Source organism: Adiantum capillus-veneris, chromosome 11 (assembly GCF_014529385.1).
Source record: "Adiantum capillus-veneris isolate H3 chromosome 11, ASM1452938v2, whole genome shotgun sequence".
NCBI classification, from domain to species: Eukaryota; Viridiplantae; Streptophyta; class Polypodiopsida; order Polypodiales; family Pteridaceae; genus Adiantum; species Adiantum capillus-veneris.
In genome coordinates, this window is record NC_140941.1 from 35990661 (window position 1) to 36013292 (window position 22632).

Genomic DNA, 22632 nt, shown 5'->3' on the forward strand with positions numbered 1-22632 from the left:
AGATCAAGCTCTAATTTCAATGCCAAAGAGAACTCTACAAACTACACAAATTAGAGCTGGAAGACACCAAGAAGAAAGCAACCAAAGCAGCCAAACACAACCTGGAACTGCAAAACATGATCGAGGAGTCACAAACAATTCAATTACAACTCCATCCAAAGCTATAGAGAGAACAAGAGAATGTTGCTTATTACTACAAAGACGTTCAAGAATTAGATGAAATAAACACATCTTTGTAGGTAGAGAAGCAGAGTAGTAGCAACTAGAGGAAGAGTTGACCAAAGAGAAGCATTGGAACGAGAAACTAGGAGATTCTTATGCAGTGGTGAAAAAGACTCTTACACAACTCTTAGCCTTGCAAGAGATACCAACCTCAACAAGCACGTCAGCTAAACTGACTTCACTGACACAAGAAATATAGGATCTAAAGACTTCCCTCGCTCAAGGACAGAATGATAGAAAAATCTTAACAACACAGCATCGAGCTTTACAAAAAACTAAAACTGAGGAGATTAAATAGCTACAAAAACAACTGGCCAAAGCAAAGGAGGACATGGTTGCTGAGAGCGTGGCACATCGGTTGACATTTCAACAAGAAGATCAAACCAAGATGCAAGACCAGCTAGTCACTGTAGAAGTATCTCACACAATAGGACATAAACAATTGACATTGGAAACTCAACATGCAGATATGCCCAGTACGAGCACAAAAACAACAATACATGAGTTTGAAGATCAAATCATATTCAGTCTTCAAAACTCGAAAAATGAAATTCAATGGTGGATATCAGAGGTAAGTGATCCTTCACGCAAGGAATATCTCCAATATGAAGTCAAGCTGTTAAAGCTAGCTGCCCTTCTCATGATTACACCTAATGAAATGGTGAAGAATCTGGGGCATGAAATGATTGTGCTTCCATTGCTGAGGCATGAGGCTCTCTTATGGAAAAGAAAATTGCTACCTACCATCAAGCCCAATCTCAAAGGTGATTATAGGGATGTTCGTGTAACTATTGTACACGTACAAACAATCATCAATAATCAAACCGCCTGGAGAAAGAAATGGCTTGAGCAGCGTTCAACAGATGAACCAAATTTTAGGAATGCTCCACAGCATCTCCAGATCGACCCGACCTACTGTCCCATCAACAGAAGGCAATCCTGGGATAGTTTCTATTCCTGGAAAAACAAGAGATCCGCAATTCTCAACTAGCCAGTCATAACAAATGTAGCCAATAACCTCTTCCCCTCAAAAAAATATATGATTCACACATTCAAAGGATTCATCAACATAATGAAGGAGGTGCCATATCTCACTTGCCAAATGCTTGTAAAGATTGCCAAAATGGTAAACACCTACATCAGGGATTTTAATGATATTGAAGCAGTGGAGCATGCCTGGTAGGTGTTTGTGGAAGGAACCAAAGGATTAAGTTGGAATCACGAACCATCCAAGCAGAAACATCATCATGGGATTATATGCAAGAGTCGTGGTTTTGCCTTGACACTACATGCAAAACTTTGAGGAGGAATTCATGACAGTATTTTTTGAAGTTTAATCCTCCATATTCAATCACGTGACCAAGGAGTTTCCTGCTCGGCATATTGCATCCATTTGGGCTTGCCGGTCTATTTAATTTTCCCTGCAGGCCTCTCAAGGAATGACTTTTTCTCGACGGACCCGCCAAGAAAATAAAAAAATGCAGGCGGGCGTAATAATATCAAGTAAAACTTCTTCTAACTTTGGCATTTTGACTAGGAAAATCCCTATGGGGTGTATCCGAGCATTGAGTAAAATCATCTCCTTGTGAATTGACCTAAGGTTACAGAGTCATAGGTCCTTTCTTTGGGCCAAGCGTGATTCTTAATATGATAACCACTTCTAAAAATATTTAAATACTTCACCAAAGATAAAGGTATGAAACCAAAACAATTAAGAATTCGGAGGATCATGCTCATTGTGACAAAGCCATTGGTCCATAAAAGGCCCGAACCTGGTTTTAGAAGATGAGCATGTGTAAATGATGAGTCAATAGTCAAGGGCCGGATGACCTGTACTAGTGTACTCGGTATATTGATATCCTTGAAGTGTTGTATTTTTTACCATCATAGATTTGAGTTGATATACATCGTCATTGCACAATATGAGAGCTCTAATGCTTAATTGGGTGAAAATATCTTTTATATTGAATTGAACGCATAAGGAGGCTACAATCCTTGACTCAGTACAAGTAGTCCTCAAATGTGTAATTGTATTCAAGATTTCATTGCCTTATTTTATGCATTGATTCATATAGGGAGTGCATTATGTATTATGAAAGATTGCTAGTGCATGACATGACCAATCATAGATTTTATTGTGTGTTTTGCAAATAATTAGCATTGTTTTATTGTAGAAGTTGATTATTCTTTTTAGCATTTGAAAATAGTCTTATTGTTTGCAAATCAAAGCGAATGTGTAACTAATAATCATATTTATAATTGCATTGAAAAATTCATGGCATTGATGTACTCATAATTCCGTGTAGAGAGTGCATTGCAATGTGTATGTTTGCTCACAAAATATGTGGTCGATTTGTGGATTGATTATAGTGCATTGCAAATTTGATTACTTTCTTAGTGATTGTTTTTCTAATATATGTTGAAAAGAAGAAAAATGTTTTTAAAACTAAACATTTGGTTCTTATGCCTCCATCATTAAACTGAAAGCAATGGAGCAAAATGTTGTCACAAGTGGTACGAAGAAGGCAAAGAATAAAAAATCCCCTGGTAAAGAGTGGGATTATGCTCACAACATATGTGGTTGATATATGGAGAGGGAACTTAAATTTTGATTCACTACAAAATCAGGCGGTGCATCACATATTAGGGACCAATTTGGGTAGTGTTGGAGCTATATATGGCTCACTCTACTCAACTTGGTCTCACCTATATATTTGTATTTTGTCCTCAATATGAATCAGTCTTTGAGAGCGTATATGGTGTGTATTTGTCTCGTCTCTCTCTCTCTTTCTCTCTACATCTCAACATGGTATCAGAGCAGTAACGATCATGCGCCGATTCAATTCATGGTGACAAAACAGTATGTGTATGCGATTTGCATGTAAAATTCAAAAATTGCTACAAATTTTATTTTTGAGCATTGATTCTTGTTAACTATGGTTGTTTTGTGTTAAGAAGAATATGATTAGTGTTTTGTGTGGCGTTTATTGCTAATCAATCTAATCGTTGATTACGTTTTCTTGTTGATGACACCCTGAACTTCATCTCAAATTTTCTTACTGTTCTGCTCAAAATTTGGAGAAACGGGAAAAGTGCGATGGAGCATAGCGCAATGGCACTTTTCATCCAAAACTTGTTCATCTCCTCGAGCTCTTCGATTTGAGTTCTAGGTTTGCATGAATCGGAGTTCGCACAGAAAGTTATGCTGTTTTTACTGCAATTGAGCTTGACGCAGCTTTCTTCATCCTACTTCTTCGTGAAGCGTCCACGATCGTTTTCCTTATTTTGGCATTAACTTTTTAGAGAAGATTTAGCTTTTTGCTATTCGTATTGTGGCCGTCAATCTTGCGTCTCACGCCACTCTATTTTGAGGACTCTTTTATTATTAACGTCTCCTTTACCCTGCCTTTTTTGGGTGACGTCTCTCACATCTTTGGACGTTCCTTGAGCATCCTTCTTACGTTTATCGTTGACAGAATGCAGTCCTCATATCTCTCTCATTCTCAATTGCAGCCTTGACCATATATGGTGTGAAAATTCTGCGATCTTATCTTATACGTCTTCTCGCAACAAGATATGGCTATGAATATTCTCGTCAACGGCTTTCCTTCTGGCCAGCGTTCTGTTCCTCCTTTCCAAGGTCAAGGTTTTCCAGGCTGGAAAGCAAAGATGTTGTTAATTCTTGACGGCGATGAACTCTCCAATGTTGTTCTTGGAAATCGTGTTTGTCCGCCTCAACCTGTTGATACGGATAATGATAATGTGCTTGTCACTGAAGGACCTATATTTGAAGATTGGAATGTTGCCTATACGGATTGGCAACGACGTGATAAAGCAGCTCGTCAGTATATTGTTTCTGCTCTTAATTACTGATTCCCTTTTGCTTGATATGTATGAACTTCCTACTTCCCACGACGTATGGAAGTACCTTATTGCAAACTTTCAGAAGAAATCTGTCACATAGATACTTTATTTGAGAGGGTTGATTAACAAGTTACAATATGAAGTTAGTACTACCATGAAGGGACATATTGAATCTTTCAAATCTATTATTAATCAACTTGCTGTTGTCGGTGATCCTGTTCCACAAAAGCAACTGATTACACTTCTCCTTGATACGGTGAAGGACCCTTCTTATGATAACATTGTTACTATTCTCTCTAATAAAGATGGTCTTGATTTCGACCAAGCCTGCATGTCTTTAATTGAATACTCTCAACGTCAAGAACGTCGTAATGCTGGTCATGATACAACTATGATTTCACAAGAGGAGATTGAGTCACAACACTTGGAACGGGCTTTTTATGCTCGAAAGCGTCCATTTCAACGAGGGAACCGCAGAGGTGGCCGTCGCGGTAATATTTTCTCTCGTCTCAAATTTCCTAATAAGCAATGTTCTTACTGCAACAGAAATGTCCATACTGAAGATGATTGTTGGACACGTCAATATTATGAAGAACACAATATTACCACAAAACAACCACGTTTACCTAGAGACTCTTCTTCTTCTTCTTGTGAATATTGTGGACGATCTGATCATCCCACTCATATGTGCTATAAGCGTCGATTCGACACAGATCGCAATAGAGCATATGCTACTGAACATCGAAACAGCATTGTACCAGAAACAAGCTGCGTCTTATGTTCAGTTGCTCCAGACAGAATACTTCATGTACGCGATGGATCACTTTTTATTGTCGATTCTGGTGCTACAGGAAATATGACATATCGGTCTAAGTGGCTCCATAACTATCATCCACTGCCAGTTCAACGTGTTGTTTATCTTGCTGATGATACTACTTGTCAAGTAAAGGGTATTGGAGACTTATATCTTGGTACCTTATCTTCTTCCACTTGAATTTTGTGAGGAGTATTACATGTACCAGATCTTCAACGTAATCTTCTTTCAGTTGCTAGACTTGTTGATCTTGGTCTGTTTGTTGGATTTGATCATAACAAATGCCGAATTGAGAAAGATGGACAGACTATAGCCACTGCTCCTCGAAATGGTAATTTGTTTGAACTCTCTCTCAACGATGCTGTAGCAAATGTTGTCACTCCTCCAGGTGATCATGATTGCAAAGTATGGAATTACCGTTTTGTTCATGCTGATTTCTCAAAACTCCTTGATCTTCAACGTCGTGATCTTGTTCATGGAATGGATCTTAAAGCCCATCCCCATATGGGAATTTGTGAATTTTGTGCTCTTGGGAAACATAATCGAAAACCCTTTCCTCTTTCAAATACAACTCATTCTCATGAAATATTGGATCTTGTTCATACTGATATATGTGGACCTCTACCTTCTTTGAGATCACAATATCCCTACTTCATTACTTTCATTGATGATTTCTCAAGGTATACGAGTGTATTTCTACTTAGACAAAAATCTGAAGCCTTATCTGTTTTCAAACAATTCCACAAGGCTGCGGAACTTCAAACTGGTCGTCGCCTTAAGAAGGTTCGTAGTGACAATGGAGCGGAATATGTTTCTCGAGAGTTTGTGAGTTACTGTGCTGATAGTGGAATTCATCATGAACACACTATTCCATATTTGCCTCTACAGAACGGTGTTGCTGAACAAAAGAATCGCACTATTCTCAATGCTGTAAGATGTATGTTGCTTCATTCTGGCTTATCTCGTGTTTTCTCGGCTGAAGCTACTTTGACAGCATATTTATTCAAAATCATCTTCCTACCACTACACCCTCTGGTAAGATACCCATCACAGCATGGATAGGTGACATTCCTTCTGTATCTCATTTTTGAACCTTTGGATGTATTGCTTATATTCATGTTCCCAAAGAAACATGAACAAAGCTTGATTCTCCTGGTCTTAAAGTTATTTTTATTGGATATTCTGACACTTCCAAAGGCTTCAAATTCTATGACCCTTCCTCCAAGAAAGTAATTGTGAATCGTGATGCTACTTTTAACGAACAACTTATGGGAGGCTCATGGTCCATGGATGATTCTGATGATACTAAATCATTGCTTAAGGCTTTTCCATTTCTTTCAGAAGATGAAACTCTTCCTATAGAGCAACTTTCCTCTTCACAACCATCCATTCCGAATGTTGCCAATGATGATATTGATATTTTTGTTGATCTGCCTATTGATTTTGAACATGGCTCATGTCATGTTTATGATGACGATATTACTGATAATGCTTTTTCTACTTCCGAAGATCCCATTACTTATGATGAATCTATCTCTTCACCACAAAAGGATCAATGGCAAGAGGCTATGGAAGCAGAGTAGGATTCTCTTATCTCTAAAGGCACATGGATACTAACTGAATTACCTCCTGGTCGTATAGCTCACAATGAAGGTGGACTTGGACAAATGTGTCAAAAATCATTGTATCAAATCTTCCGAATGCAGTCTCTAGAAAAAGCACACACCACGCTCACCAAAGTGATTTTTTCAGTGGAAGTGATTTAGTCATGGTAGACAACAATCATTAGAAGTTTGCATGGAAAAGAAATGATGAACTTGGCCCAGGGTTTTCAGCCCCTTTGTATCACACGATATGAAATGATCTCTTGGATAGATGTTACATCGAAGTGAAAAAGCGTGTTTTCAAAATAACATTTGGAAATATTTTGCTTTTATGATGCATAATTGTGAGTGATGGTTCGTATAATGTTCAAATAATACCACTGATCAATGTAATGTTGGTTTGTCCCAAGGGAGAAACATTCATAAAGGCGGTTGATAGTCTGGTGCAATTAGAAGTGGAAAATATATTTATGAGGCCTTGATTAATGCAATTAAAGAAATCGATGTTGAACATGTCATTCAAGTAGTCATGGACAATGCAAATAACTGTAAAAATGCTAGCAAATTTTTTGAAAAGTGCTTTCCATATATTTTTGCCAATTGTTGTAATACGCAAAATTTAAACTTCGTACTGAAGGATTGCTATACTAGTGAAGAAACCACATGGTTTACAAAATAAGTGACTTAGCGTGACAAGTTGTGAAGTTCATCTTGAAACGACAAAGAGTGCTCGATTTGTACATAATGTGCATGTTACAGATGTTGAAACTTCCTTCTGAAACTCAATTTTACATGCACTTTTATACATTGGAATCACTCCATAATAAGTGCGTTGTGATTGACACTTTCAACTACACAGCCTTTGACGAATGGCAGCTTGAGCAGAAAGAAAAAGTGAAAGAGAAAATTACATGTCTCTGTGGATCCATAAACAAGCCTGCATGGTGGACGAGTGTAATGGATGCATACCATGTAATAATTCCCATTATGCTTGCAATTCGCAACCTTGATTAGAAAGCTGATCGTATCAAAGAAATGAGTGCATTTAGACTAAAAGAATTTCATTTTGTGAATGATCTTGAATAATCCATGGCAAAAGAGCAATTTGTATGAAAGAGGTGAATGATGAAGGGTGGAGAGCATTACTTGACCTTACGTCCCCTTGCAATGAAAGTACTAGCACAATGTGCAGCAAAATCCAGATTAGAGAGAAACTAGAGTATGTACAAGTATGTTCACAACACTTTTTCAACAGATTATTGGCAAAAAGACCAAAAAAAAATAGTGTATATGTTTTGCAACAAAAAGACATTGCATCACATCGAAAGTTCTAGCTACAAGGAGGAAATGCCAATCTACGTGTATGATTTTCAAAACGAATATGAACAAAAATTCAATGTCTGTGTATCTCAATGCACTTTAAATGAAATAGAAGGGAATTTAATAATAGATGTGGAAGTCAAATTACAAGAAGACCCACAACACTCAGACTCAGAACAAGATAACAACTTCATAGATTTAATATAGCTTGAGAGTAGAATAAAGATTGTGTCAAAACCCATTATTGAAGAGCTTGTATTCAACGTGTTTTGATCATATACAATGCTCATAGTAGTGATTATACATAATATGTCAATATTAATTGTTGTGCTCAGAACCTAGATCTTCATTATCAAATAGATTTCTAATTGTGCTAGGGGTGTGTTGGCAGGCATGCTTGAATTTATACTCATTTGCCATGCTATATTCTTTGTGGAATATCTTGTGAATAGATTTCAAATTGGCTACGTTTTTACATTAAACAAATTAAACATACGAGTTAATGAATCCACTCCATCCATCAAAATTTTTGTAGCATACTAGACACTGGGAAGATGAAGATGCATTTGATTGCATGTGACACGCGAACCAACCATGGATGTGAGATGAGGTGACTAGTGTGTGTCTCTTGTACAGGCAAAGGATTCCCTTGTTGTGTCAAATTTTGAACATCTTTGCTTAAGTATTGAATATTTTTGTCCATTCGTACATGGGATGCTATGGGTGTTTTGGTTGCTACATATAGCCTTGTTATTTTGGCATCTTTCTCTCCCATTTGTGTCGTAAAATATCTTTCTCCTTTTTTAATTATATGTCAGTCCCTTCAACTATCAATGCTAGATCCTCCCGTGTGGAATGTAACACAACTCTCCCTAATGTAATGGGTGGCTACAATTGTCTTCTTCAAGGAAAAGTCTATTGGTCATTGCTGCAAAAAATATACATACAATATTTATGCAAAATACAATGCACAATCTGCATTGTGCAATGTATGGCCAAAAACTTCCAAGTAGATCCTCTCAGTGTTATCTTTGATCTCTTGGTGAAGGAACTTCAATGCTTTCCATCATCCTTTCTTTATCTCCACATCCTCACAGCACCATATTGTTTTAATCATATCCTTGATATCTTTTCATTGAAAATGGTTTGAATTTGCTCATTTTGATAGTTGTTGAGTAGTATACGTTGCTTGTTGTGCCGACATACTGTGCGCTAGAGATTTCATGAGTTGAAACGCATTAACAACCACTTGTTGTTGATCATGTGGCATTGTTTGTGTACCACAAGCTTGTTCTCCATCAGCCATAGTATCTAGCTGCAATGGACAAATAGAAAAATATTAATATCTTTGACAAATTTATTCTCATGATTCAGCAGTCTCAAAGATACCACAATTGGTGTATCTTAGTTGAGTCAAATATTCTACAATAGATGCAAAAACCAAAATGAAAACTGATCCAATTGAACCACAAGACAACTAACTAAAGACATACACATTCAAATATACTTCAAATGACTCAACGAGGTGAACCACCCAGAACCCAAAAAATAGACTTCAATGAAAAATATAATACCTAGACAACAAGACAAAGTATGAGGTACAAAATGGTCAGTCCGGGTTAAAAGACAGTGCATTAAGTTCAACCAGCGATCGCTCGATAGAATTAGGATTTGTCTTTAGATGCTCTCTAAAAAAGATCAACACATATGATGTATATCTTCTAGCTTCCCGCTCTCTTATCTTCATCCAACTATCCACTTTTTTTGAATAGCCCTCATGGCATCTTGGTCGGGTGGTGGCAAAATACTTCTTCTGGGAAATAGACTTTTCTAGATGCACTCCAAATCTAGCAACATGTCAAATAGAAAACCTAATGCATAAATGTCGCTTGCTTTTGTGCATGCATATGCACACTGTGGATCTTATATCTATGGAGCATTCCACGGACGCTTTGCAATCTCTTCTTCTCCTGCTTACTTTGTCTCCAAAATTGCAAAGCTCGATTGAGTCCTTAGATGAAAAAAAATATTTAATATGCGCTTGGCTGGCATCATGCCCCAACATGGGGTTTATTTGTGCGAGTAAAATCTAACATTATGCTGAAAGGATATAGGTCATTTTGCACTTTACTATTTGCTTGAGAAGCTGCAACGCCATCAACTAAAGCGTGTGAGATTGCTGGCATCTACTCAATCATTGCTTTGATCCATACAGTCTCTATCTTTGGTAAGTACTGAGTTTTTGGTGGCAAAGTCCTCCAGCCATATTGTAGCATGTGCATGTAGCATTGGAACACTCCATGGGTGAATGTCAGCTGACACATCATGATTCCCAAGGTGTACCCATTGTAGTATGTGAATATTGTGATCCAAGGAGACCCCATGGTAAATCCAGTGTATATTACAATGGAGGGGTCAAGTGTTTGCATTCCTTGCTTTGTCTTAAAGCTAGAAAATTTTGCCTCATTCCTTCCCTTGTAGCATTTTCCTACATATGTTATGTTTTTTGGAAAGATACAAATGCTTTTAATGGTGTACAATGTGCATACACCAAAATAGCCTACTCCAACCCTTGCACCTTCCATCAGGGCCTTGTGGAAAATTCCAATCATATGAGTGCACTTGGCATTCAATGATGTGCGCATGATTGTGTCGGGGCTGCTGACATCTGATTGACCATCTACAGTCGCTTGCGCATCTTGGGACATCTTCCATCTCTTGTGTAAGGAGGCTTGGTGGTCTTGAGATTTCACACACTTCATCTTGAGCTTTCATCCACTTCATCTTGACCTTTTTCTCCTCCCATTGTTTATTCATAGCTCTATTTTTTCCATATCGCAAGTGGGAGGAAAATCTTCTTTTAAGCCTCTGCAACACACTTTCATATTGCCCAGCACTATCCTGACCTTGTGGTTGGGGTCAAATTCTCTAATCCTTGTAGGAATCAACAACTATAATTGGCATCCGCCTTGCAACATGCGCTCTATGTTCTCCCATAAAAGCACTAGTGAGATCTTTAATGAAGACGTCATTTTCATTAATTTGTTGTATGCGACCATCTTCACATGAAGATATTTCCAAAATACATTCTTTTTGAATGGCACACATCCTAATTTTCTTTTAGTCTGGTGTCATTTTTTCATTGGACAATTTAAAAAAACATATCAAATACAGTTTCATAGGTGCAATGGCACTCTCACACTAGTATAGGCAAACCATAATCTTGACTTGAAGACTTAAAAAAATTGGGCACGATTATATTGATACAGATTGAAAACCATTTCCACTTTAACATGCTATGTTTAAACGTGTAAAATGCAAACAAAAGAAAACCATCCAGATAAAAAAATACAGGTTAAAAACCCAAAAAATTTCAACATAATGTGATAAACTATAAGAACATGAGTTCATTTTTTTCACGTTGCACTCTCACACTAGTTCAAACAAACCATACCCATGATTTAAAGACTTCAAAACACTATGCAAGATTATATTCATTCAAGTTTATCATTTTAAAATGCTATGTTTAATTTTGAATATGCAATAAAAACAAGTAACTCCTAAGAAAAATCATCCAAATCCTGTTGGAATTAGGGTTGTTGAGAAACACACACAGATTGGAGAAGACGAAGGAAGCTCAAGGCACACAATAGAGAGTGTGTTACTTAGTGTGCAATGGAAAGATAGATAGCCCTAGAGTGATGGGCGTATATACAATGCATGGGGGAAAAACCTTCTAAAGAGGGAAAAAATGCCCCAACGGTCCTAGTGTGTTCACGCACATCACTACCACATGTATATGGTAACAAATCCCCCCTGGAGTGATGCGGTGAATGAGATCTGGCACATGAGTAAAGGGAAGTGCCATGCCCTGAGGACATGATCACTCCACAAAGGGGAGTAAGCCCAAAGCTTTGCGGAAAGCTTCAAGATTCCCATGAGACAATGCCTTTCTGAAAAGATCTGCAAGGTTGTCCTGTGTTTGGCACATAAGCCAAGCTGATCTCTCCTGCTGAGAGCCTCTCCGTAACATAGTGGTAATGCACCTCAATGTGCTTTGTGCGAGCATGAAAAAATGGGTTCCTCGCAACTACCAATGCGTTCTGAGTGTCAGTGTAGATAGTGTTGGCAGTGCCTTGTCTAACATCCAAATCAGCCATAAGGCGTCTGAGCCATACACACTCAACCGTAGGTGTGAAGACTGCCCTGTACTCAGCCTCACAACTGAAAGTGGCCATAGTAGGTTGCTTCTTGCTCAACCATGATATACATGAACTGCCTAGCATGAAACAAAAACCACTTGTGGACACTCGCGTGTCAAAACAACCAGCCCAATCTGAGTCCGAAAAAGCATGTAAGTCTGGCGGCAATGATCCCCCCTTGGGATAAAACAAGCCAAGATGTAAAGTGCCACTAAGGTAGCCAAAAATCCTCTTGACAGCCTACCAATGCTTAGACCCTGGGCTATGCATAAATCTGCTGACCTGTGAGACTGCAAACTGAATATCTAGCCTCGTGTTGCATACATAAATGAGGCAGCCAACAACAGTTTGGTAAAGAATGACATCAGAAGGATCATCAGCATCATATAGACTCAACTTCAAACTTGTTTCCATGGGAGTGGCAATAGGTTTCCAATGTCCAAACTTACATAGCAATGTTTCTATGTAACTTTTCTAACACAAAGCAATACCACCATCACACTGCTTAAACTATATACCCAGGTAATGATGCAACAGTCCCAAATCTTTCATCTTGAAAGTAGCATTCAAATCAGCCTTAAATTCAGCAATATGTCTCTCATTTGGTCCAGTGATCAACAAATCATCGACATAAAGAACCACAATGAGAAGTACATCATCCTCATGCTTTACATACAATGTGCTTTCTGTTGGACTGTTACGAAAGCCTCGTTTCACCAAATGAGTGTCACCTTCCTCATACCAAGCACGAGGAGATTGCTTCAACCCATACAAAGCCTTCTTACATATGCACACTTTGTCCTCTTGTCCTTTTATGACCAAACCGCGAGGCTGCGTTACATAAACTTCCTCAAATATGTCACAATTCAAGAAAGCAGTAAAAATGTCTGTTTGATGTACATCCCAACCAAAATGAGCTGCCAATGCACATAAAAAACGCACAGTAGTCATACGACAAGTGGGAGCAAAAGTCTCTTCATAATCTATGCCTTTTTGTTGTGCATAACCTTTTGCAACAAGTCGAGCCTTATGGAGATCAATCTCACCATCTGGCTTGCGTTTCAACTTGTAAACCCACTTCGTACCAATGGACTTTTTTCCAGGAGTGAAATCACATAAAGTCCATGTGTCATTTTCTATAAGTGCATCATATTGTGATTGCATGGCAGCCATTCAATTTTCTGAATTCTGTGATTCATCAAAAGATAGAGGCTCCTCAACATTATGTAAGCTAGACACAACCAAAGCATAACAATCTGATGCAAAAGATGCATGGCGAGAGCCTGAATGAGTACGACTAGACAAAGGTGCATCCAATTTACTATCACGCAAAGTGTGCACCATCCATTTTGGCATATCTCTAGCCTGATCATATTCAGCCCTTTCCTCATCAAGTACATCATGTACATCTGCATCAGTAATAGGCTGATCTAAAACATTTTCAAAAACCCCCATAGGCTGTACATTTGCCTCATCGGAACTTACATTTGTAGTTCCACTACTGAAAAGAGGCAACAAAGTGTCATAAATGTCATGTGAGCTTACATTACTGTCTCTAGTACATGACAGCAAGAGCTGAATAGAATCATCCACGAACACTACATCGCGAGAAAGCAGAATACGTTTTGTTTGCGGATGATACAACCGGTAACCTTTGATTTCAACACTATAACCAAAAAAAATACATTTGACAGCCTTATCATCCAACTTTTTGCGCTGCACTTGTGGCACCAAAGCATATGCCAAACAGCCAAAAACATGCATGTGCTCAATAGAAGGCTTTCTATCATGCCATGCTTCATATGGAGTAATAGACTGAAAGCTTTTGTAGGACACCTGTTAAGTACATAAGTAGCACACATGATGGCCTCAAGCCAAAAAGAATGCGGCAAAGCTTGAATTTTGACCATACATTGTGCCATTTCCGTCAGTGACCTGTTTTTCCTCTCAGCAACACCATTTTGTTGAGGTGTACAAGGCACTGTACAATGGTGTTTTATCCCACGACTAGCATGAAATGCATTAAATTCATGAGACAAATACTCCCCCCCTCGATCGGAACGAAGGGTGTCCATAGTACATTTTGAGACATTTTCAGCCATAGCGAGAAATTGTTTGAAAGACATAAAAACTTCGGACTTCGCTTCAAGCGGAAATACCCATGCATGCATGGAGTAATCATCAATGAAAGTCACGTAGTACATGTAATTTCCCAAGGACGGAGTTTGAATGGGCCCACAAACATCACTATGCACAAGCTGCAACCTGCATGTGGCCCGAATTGAACCATCCTTTGGAAATTTAGAACACTGCATCTTACCCAAAATACAGCCTTCACAAACATGTTTGACAGGTGCTTCAAGAGGCGGCAAAGAAGCAACGATATCAGATTTCTGCAAATGCAGCAAACTCGCAAAATTTAGATGACCAAAACGTGCATGCCAAAGTTTTGCATCTGAAATAGCCCTTGAATCTACAATAGCATTTGCAAATTTTTTTCCACACTTTTCATACAATGTGAGCTTATACAGCCCACGGCACAAAAGCCCAGATGCAACAATTTCATCACCAAAACTGAGATCATGAACTGTACATCTGTCATCCACAAATTTGGCTACAAGTCCAAGTCTAGAAAGTGCGGATACAGACAAGATTCTTCTTGATCCTAGGTACATAAGTGCATCAACAAGTGTGAAGGAACTGCCATTAGCAGCAGTGAGCACAATCTTTCCAACTCCCTGAATTGGATAAGAGGCGTTGTTGGCACAAGTGACTAAATTCCCATGAGGGACAGAATCGAGAGAGGTAAACAATTCACCATGTGAGGTAATGTGCTTTGTAGCACCACTGTCAAAATACCACACATGTGAATTTGCAGCAATTGACAAGCATGCATCATGGACAGCAGGATTGTAAGTGCACTCTGCGCTAAAAGCCCATTCTGCATCAACATCAGCAACACAGTCTCCTTTCATAGAAGACTCAACAATGGCTGCATTTGTAGTGGAACTAGCATTTGTAGTGGAACCACCCTCTTTCTTCGTAGCCTCTTTGGCCTTCAACTTAGGACACGAATTGATCAAGTGATCATTGGATTTACAATCATGGCAACGCATCTTCCTTTTGCCCTTATCACCAGAATTTCCATACGAATTGCTGCCAGCAAAAGCATTAAAAACAGAATTTTTGTCACTCTCGTAGCAGAACCATAAGAAGTGCTCCATTACTGTTACCACCCTTTCTTTGAGAAGCAATAAAAGCCTGTTCAAATGCACGCTGCCTACTCCTTTTTTTCCTAGAAAGTGACTCTTGCAACAACATCTTGCGATTTTCGTAAGAGACCTGTTTTTTCTCTCAGCAACACCATTTTGCTGAGGTGTATACGGCACGTTACATTGGTGTTTTATCCCACGACTAGCCATAAATGCATTAAATTCATGAGACATATACTCCCCCCCTCGATCGGAACGGAGGGTGTGCATAGTACATTTCGAGACATTTTCAGCCATAGCTAGAAATTGTTTGAAGCACATAAAAACTTTGGACTTTCCTTTAAGAGGAAATACCCATGCATGCCTTGAGTAATCATCAATGAAAGTCACGAAGTATAGGTAATTGCCCAAGGACGGAGTTTGCATGGGCCCACAAACATCACTATGCACAAGCTGCAACCTGCATGTGGCCCGAACTGAACCATCCTTTGGAAATTTAGAACACTGCATCTTACCCAAAATACAGCCTTCACAAACATGTTTGACAGGTGCTTCAAGAGGCAGCAAAGAAGCAACGATATTAGATTTCTGCAAACGCAGCAAACTAGCAAAATTCAGATGCCCAAAATGTGCATGCCAAAGTTTTGCATCTAAAATAGCCCTTGAATCTGCAACTGCATTTGCAAAATTTTGTCCATACTTGTCATATAAAGTGAGCTTATACAACCCACAACACAAAAGGCCAGATGCTACAATTTCATCACCAAAACTGAGATCATGAATTGTACATCTATCATCCACAAATTTGACTACAAGTCCAAGTCTACCAAGTGCGGATACAGACAAGAGATTCTTCTTGATCCTAGGTACATAAAGTGCATCAACAAGTGTGAAGGAACTGCCATTTATAGTAGTAAGCACAATATTTCCAACTCCCTGAACTGGATAAGAGGCATTGTTGGCATAGGTGGCTGAATTCCTGTGAGGGACAGACTCAAGAGAGATGAACAATTCACGATGTGAGGTAATGTGCTTTGTAGCACCGCTGTCGAAATATCACACATGTGAATCTGCAGCAACTGACAATCATGCATCATGGACAACAGGATTGTAAGTGCACTCTGCACTAAAAGCCCAGTCTGCATCAACATCATCATCACAATCTTCTTTTACAGAAGACTCAACAATGGATGCATTTGTAGTGGAACCAGCATTTGCAGTGGAACCACCCTCTTTCTTCTTAGCCTCTTTGGCCTTCAACTTAGGGCACTACTTGATCAAATGATCATTAGCTCTACAATAATGGAAACACATCTTCTTTTTTGCTGTTATCACCAAAATTTCCAAACGCATTGTTGCTAGCAGAAGCATTAGGAACAAAAGTTTTGCCACTCGTAGAAGAATAATAAGAAGTGGCTGCATTACTGTTACACTCCTTTCTTTGAGAAGCAATAAAAGCATGTTCAACTGCACGCTACCTAGTCCTTTTTGTCTGGAAAGTGACTTTTGCAACAACAATGTGCACAATGCATCAAACTTGACAACTTCAGGATTTCCTTGGGTCATCAGTCTCCAAGTACTAACCAAAGTATGGTAGGATTCTGGTAAGGCATCAAGAACAGTCTGCACAAGAGAACTGTCTGAAATGACTTCACTTGCAGAAATAAGTTGCTCATTGATATCCTTGACACTAGCAAGGAAAGTGTCCATATCATCTTCCTCATGCATAATCTTCGACTCCAGCTCTTTATGCAACAAAGCAATTTTAGCCTCATTACGGCTTGCATAAAGACCTGCTAGAATATCCCAAGCCTGTTTTGAAGATTTTGCTAAACGGATGTGAGGAACAATGGTGCGCTTCACAGATAACGCAATCAATGCATGAGCTTGCGCATCCTTAATATCCCAACGAGCTTGTTCTGCCATAGGCAAAACAACTCTAACAGCTGCAATCCGTGCAGCAAGACCTGTAACATCCTCAGAACTAGGACGTACATCAATGCCCTGCGCAATGTTCCAGACACGCTTTGACACAAGAACATGTTGCATCATATAAGACCACATAGGGTAGTTGTCCGCATCCAACCTGTCCTCATCAGCAAACATCTTGAACACATCTGTGTTGTTGTTGTCAGCCATGGTAAATGCTGCACCTGATGTGAAAACTGCCCGAAAATAGGAGAAACGGAGCGAGAACAACCTGTGCTATATAGCACAAACCGTAGAAGACTATAAGGCACCTGTTATGCAGAAAACGACACTGACAGAAATTCTTCACAAAATGATGAAATAGCATGTGTAGTACTGCCTGTAGTGGAAACGGAGGCCGAAATGAGCCCAAATCAAAATTATGAGCAGACCTACGAATGCTTGCCAAAGCTCACTGAAATTGAAGAAAGCGAGCAAGCGTGTGCTGGAGCAGCTGGCGACTAAGCCCGGGAGGACGTGACCTGCTCTGATACCAATTGTTGGAATTAGGGTTGTAGGGAAAACACACACAGCTTGGAGAAGACGAAGGAATCTCAAGGCACACAATAGAGAGTGTGTTACTTAGTGTACAATGGAAAGATAGATAGCCCTAGAGTGATGGGCGTATATACAATGCACGGGGGAAAAAACCTCCTAAAGAGGGAAAAAATGCCTCGGCGGTCCTAGTGTGTTCACACACATCACTACCACATGTATATGGTAACAAATCCAACGGAACATGTTAAAAAAAAAAATTCAAAATATTGGGATAGACCATAAGACGTGAATTTATATTTTGCACGTTATCACTTCAAAAAAAAAAATGATATAGTAAAAGACATCTGCATTGTGATGTACATATTGCCAATCTCATTTTAGCTTAATTGAAAACATTAATAGTATACAATTCCGTGAGAAAACATTGAAAATCTGGTGCAATTTAAACAAACCACTCATAAATTGCAAACAAAACCAATGTAGCAGTCCACCCTTCCATGTAAAAAAGAAACCCAAAAAGGTCAAGATGGTATAAGACATTTGTGTGGAAAAAATCATCTTGAAGCTCGTTCGACATATGCATTAAGTAAACTATCAATAAAAATACACAGTTATGTACAGTCCTGACAATGTATCAAGTAAATAAACCATTTTTGAGTTTGTTGCTGAACGTATCTTAACACATCAAGAATGAGTTGAAAAATCACCCAGTCAGGTGCAACATTCACAATTTGGCACGTGGGATGCAAAACCTCAATCAGAGTATGGGGTATTATGCACAAATCATTACAATAAAATACCCAGCTCGATGTGGTACAAACGTCACAGATTTAGAAAAAATCCCTTTTATGCATGTGCACAGAATAGTTTCAGATGCAGAAAAAACTCAACGAGTCGGGTAAAGTACCATCTCTAGAATACCTAGCATTATTCAAAAAATAAAGAAAATCATTTCATGGTCATAAAGTTTATTACTAGACATGGCCCCTCTCGATACAGCTCACAACAAACTATTAGTAAGATGACAAATTTAAAAACCTTTTTTAGGAAAGCGCATAGTACTAGAAAGTAGTAAAAGTTTGAAAAATAGAGTCAATCAAGAAAGGCACGGACCTAAGGAGCGATTATGCAGTCAAGGCCAAAGGAACCATCACTTCATTTTATAGCAAAACACAATGGTGGAGGTGATCACTAATATGGCCTAGCGTGGAGAATCACCCCCACGATTTGCATACTCAGGAAGTCTGATTCTCAAGGTGCATGATTTCTAGAGGTAACTGCCATGGTTAACACACAGAAGCTAAGGCAGGAGGGAGGCGGATAATAACCTAGCAAGGTACCGCAGGCAGGACAAAGAGTGTTATGCAGTAATGGGGAAGAGAAGGAAAAAGAAGGGACATGGGGCGATATAGTAAGCGGGCATACAACCAAGGAGTAATGAGGCTCTTAAATGTAGCTTGCAAAAATCAAGAAGGAATAAATAATAAGCCAGACGCCTATGAAGGGTATAGTCCCACAAGGGGCTCGACAAGTAGATTATGAACCATGCATCCTATGAAGGGCACCATCCTGCGAGGGGTCCCCATAGCTAGATGGTTATGCTCATAGTTTTAAACGAGGTAGGCCATAGGAGATAAGTAGTATATGATAAGCCACCCAGTGTGTAGTCCCATGCTAGAGAGAAATAAGCAATCCACGTGGTTGGGTTGGGGGGGGGGGTGTTAAATGTTCCGTTTTCGAGGTGGTTAGGAGAATTTTGAATATAGGGTTTATTTAGGACTAAAACAACTCAGGGTTCAAGGTACCCAACGTTAAATTCATTGATGTGTATAGAAGTATGATTCAAACCAAAGCTATTGTGAGTGTGTTTATGCTAGTAGCTATAGCATGAACTTGGTAGAGGGAAACCCTAAGCTATTCGAGATAGTGTTTTTGAGGAAGAGAGTGTGAGGGCATGGGTTATTCAATTATATCCAATAGCAATACCCGTGTGTGTTTGTGTGTGTACATGTTCATGTGCACATGTGCATGCAAGCATGTACAATCTCTATATGGAAGTGCAAAACTTTTCAGATAAATTTACATGATTTAAAAAAAAATCATAGGCAATGTTTTTTCATGTTTATGCATGGTTTGTGTATGTGTATGACAGTATGTTGTGTATGTTTATATGGATAAGGTATATGTACATTTATTACTCAAGTACTCATTACGAGCTATGGTTATTTGTGCCGGCCAGCCAATGTGTATTCATTTGAGAATTGAAGAATATATTAAAAAAATACGTGAAAGAGGGAAATGATCACTCTTGCACGGGGGAGATTGCACCCAGTGCTCTTGTCGTTCTTCTCTCCTATCCACTCTGCTCTCTTGCGTGTCAGCGTAGCACTCCGTTCTAGGAGGTGTGCTTCCACGTTATCTCACACTCTATTCCGCTCCCTGACTCCCTTTGTTTGCGTACAGCTTGGATTATGTGCTTGTGCGAGCCTTAAGGTTTGCAAATCCGTTTGTATATGGGTTGTATCATGTTATTTTTGTATTTTGGAGGGGCACCGCGCCTTCGTTTGTAGCAGTGGTATCAGAGAGCGGGCTACTCTCAACAAAAATGAAGATTTCAATAATCAAAACCTAGGTGTAATTACACAATTTTATGTTGCTTCATCTCATTTTATTGTTTTATTCCTTCTTGATGATCATGGTTCCTATACATGTTTAAAATCTCAAGGTAATCAAGAAAAAAATATTTCATCATAGTATGATGCGGAAGCGTAATACGGATCAGATAGCTAGAATCGTGATATTTATTGTGGATGGATCTATAATAAAGGCATGCTACTTAATTCAAAGCTTTAATTTTTTTATAATAGGGTTAACTTCCTTGAGCGCGTGACAAAAACATGAGTGCATGCGAATTCAATATCATCAAGACTTAATAGAAAAGGCATTTACGTTCATAGTCAAAAATCATAGCGTCTAGACTTTTGAAGCTAGAAAAAAAAGGCGAGGGGCTAGAGTCCCCCTATCATTTGCGCGTGCAGATGATGGGAGGGCTCCAGCCCCTCCCTCATTTTTTAGACTTTTTTTGCTAATAGTCGTTCTTGTGCATCATTAGGTGGCCAAACTGGAAAATCTACGCATGGATCTTGCCCCATGGTATGCGGACCTTGTCGGACCATGTTTCATGGCTAATATTTGAAAGGGGTAAGCACCTCCCCATGTTCACTGCCTGGTTCCACATGTATGACAAATATGTTGTGCTTTACTGAGCAAGTTGCAGTGAGATTGGCATGCAGGTGTTGCTTATTTGTGATGTGTGTGTGTGTGTGTGTGTGTGTGTGTGAGAGAGAGAGAGAGAGAGAGAGAGAGAGAGAGAGAGAGAGAGAGAGAGAGAGATTATGCGAGTCACAAGGGATTGGAAGCCAAAAATCCATTAAGGGGAAAAAGGTGCCCCCTTTTTTTAAGCCTTTTTTTCTTGATAGAAGCTTAAGGTTAACACGAGAGGAGCTTAATGGTGATGGCGATGAGGAGTGTACAAAGGGTGATGGTGAAAAGGGATGAGGTGACGAGCAAGAGCGTGGCCCGGACTCATGATGGGTCGAGGAGCAAAAGATGTTTTCATGTCAAATTGCCAACTTGCTAAATGTGGACGAGATGTGGACTGTCTAGGAAGAATTAAAAGTAGATAGCATGTTCTCTTATATGTCCCATTTGCACCAGATTAAGGACCTCTCGTCTTTGGAACTCATGTCGTGGTAATTGTAGTCATTTTGTGTCCAACAAGGCCTCACGCTCTGGCAATGGCAAATGTGGACCTCTGATTCGTAATGGTTGACAGCCCACTGGGATGTGCTCGCCCTCTCAATCGGTGCATCTTCAAAGATTTTTCTACACAGCCTACATTAAATGAATTTTTGGTCATTGGTCGCAACCTTTGTTACACTACAGAAAATGCTTTTCAAATTGACATGAACATTAGCTCCTGCGAAAGCTTTATAGACTCTTAAACCCATGCAAGCATACACTTTATTTTAGATCTCGCAATTTCACATATTAACTCACATTAAGCACACTACAGGATCTGATTCTCCTGGGCCTGGTGCTAGTTGATGCCCAATCTCCATGGGTTGGTGCTATTAGAAGTGGAGTTGTAGCAGCAAACAATGCATGTTGGCCAATGCATAGTGCTATTTGCAATACCACGTTCAAATAGAGGCAGTAAATTCTAGAAGAGACTTTCCATGCGATCGGTATTCATTTCCATGTGCATGTGTAGACCTTGACAGCAAGAAGCCAACATCGTTTCTTCTGAGAAAATTATGAAAGACAAAGAGAGCATGAGAGAGAGGATGATTTGAAGATAGAAGGGATCATAGCCACAAGGATGTAGTGATTGAAGACTCATAGCATGCTAATCGCATGGATAGAAACAGTGGATATTGTGGTAATGAGCATAATGATGAACATAGAGACATAGACATAATTGAGAGAAGTATGAAAGAAAAAGAGAGCATGACAGAGAGGATGATTTGAAGATATAAGGGATCATAGACATAAGGATGCAATGATTGGACTCATAGAAAGTATGATAGTCGCATGGATAGACAATAATTACAGCAAGAATCTTGGATGTGAGAAATGAGCCCAATTATGATGTTGATAGATCTTGACTCTTATAATGTAGTTTCTCAAAATATGTTGATTGCAGGATCTGTCCACCATGATTGTGGCAAGGAATAGAATGTGGAATTACAAGAGAGAAATTCACATGGTCATGGCATGGACTTGAATATCAAATTGTCATAAGGAGATTCACGTTTCTAATATATCTTCTTCTTGATACCATAACTATGTAGTAGAAATGGGACGAGATAACAAGTGCCATAGATCCCCCCTCAAGGAGGCTGTGTGAGATAGTAATGAGAATGGAC